The following is a 1,942-nucleotide window of genomic DNA, read 5'->3' as shown; positions in this document are numbered from 1 at the left end:
AAAAAAAAAAAAAAAAAAAAAAAAAAAAAAAAAAAAGGCACTGTATTGATGCTGAGGATACCAAGGTGAAGAAACATGGTTGATTAGTCTTCTACAGAACATGCAAACCAACAATTATAATCCAATAGTTTTAATGGTGATAGCTACAAAGTCTACAAAGTTATGATGGAATATAGAGAGAACCTGAATCTGTCTGGAAGAGACAGTGAACACTTCACAGCATTTCTGCTGAGTGAGAACTGGAGGAAGAATAGGATTTTGTTTCATGGACAAGTAGGGTAGAACACTTGTGGTACTAACTTCCAGTACTCATCTGTATCTAATTCCCTCTCCTTCCAGGCACAGGGGAGGATTATACTTCCCTGTCCCCTTGTAGAGTTAGGCAGAGCAGTGTAGCTAATTCTAACTAGTAAGCTATAGGTAGAAATTATCGTTTCTAAGTTGAAACATTTAATTGCTGGTGCAAAACACTCTGGTGCTTTTACTTCTCCTTGGTAACTGATGAAGTTGTGGGTTTCAGAAAATGTAGCTGCCTGATGGTGGAACCTCCGGCAGCCTGAGCATCTGTGTGACTATGTGGAGCAGAGCTACTTGCTAAACTGTGATAGGCATTTTGGAATGAACAAGGAATATAATGTGTGTTAAGCCACTGAAATTTTGAAATTGTATTATTTCATCATTCCAGGTATAGGTAAACGTATTTTAAAATAAAAGAAAGGAAGAACAGACAAATCTTCCATGCAGAAAAATTTCAAGTCCTTTATGTAGATACTCTGCCCTCAAGGAAGTATTGAGGCTGTGCATAGTGACCTCCTTCCAAAGAATACGGTATGGAAACAAGGCAAAAGAATAATTTCACTTGAGAGAAACCTGACAAATTCTACTTCAGTCAGCACATCAATGTTAACATCAACTGTGATAAGGCACTTTGATACGTATGCATCCTTGATTATGATATGATGAAAATGGTATTTGCCTCTGTGGTCTTTCTCTCCGAAACATATAAACCCAATCTCATCAAAAGAAAAACATCAGACAAACCTCAATCGAAGATTATTCTACAAACTTCCTGATGAGTACTCCTTGAAATTGCCAAGCTCATCATAAACAACAAAGGTCTGAGAAACTGTTACAGCCAAGAAAAGCCAGAAGAGATATAACAACAAAATGTTATATGCCAACCTCGATAGGATGGTGAAACACAAAAGGGGCATTAGGTAAAAATGAAAAAAAATCTGAATAGAGTATGAACTATAGCTATTATTTACAAATCAATATTGGTTCATTAATTGTAACAAAGGTACCTTACTAAGATGTTAGTAATAGGGGAAGTTGGGTGTGGGGAATATGGAAATGAACTGTCTTATCTTCATAATTTTTCTGTAAATCTCAAACTATGCTAAAACTAAAAATTTATTTAAAAATAAACACTGCCGGGCCGGGCGTGGTGGCTCACGTCTGTAATCCCAGCACTTTGGGAGGCTGAGGTGGGTGGATCACGAGGTCAAGAGATCGAGACCATCCTGGTCAACATTGTGAAACCCCGTCTCTACTAAAAATACAAAAAATTAGCTGGGCATGGTGGCGCGTGCCTGTAATCCCAGTTGCTCAGGAGACTGAGGCAGGAGAATTGCCTGAACCCAGGAGGTGGAGGTTGCAGTGAGCCGAGATCGCGCCATTGCACTCCAGCCTGGGTAACAAAAGCGAAACTCCATCTCAAAAAATAAATAGATAAATAAATAAATAATAAACACTGCCTAGGCAACATGGTGTGATTCTGTCTCTTAAAAAAAAAATTGGCCAGGCATGATGTTACATGCCTGTAGTCCTAGCTACTCTGGAGGCTGAGGTGGGAGGATCACGTGAGCCCAGGAGGTTGAGGCTGCGGTGAGCCATTGTTGTGCCACTGCACTCACTCCAGCCTGGGCTGCAGAAGAAAACC

This window comes from Cebus imitator, unplaced genomic scaffold (genome assembly GCF_001604975.1).
Source record: "Cebus imitator isolate Cc_AM_T3 unplaced genomic scaffold, Cebus_imitator-1.0 Scaffold414, whole genome shotgun sequence".
In the NCBI taxonomy this organism is placed as follows: domain Eukaryota; kingdom Metazoa; phylum Chordata; class Mammalia; order Primates; family Cebidae; genus Cebus; species Cebus imitator.
Note: the sequence above shows the minus strand (reverse complement) of the source record.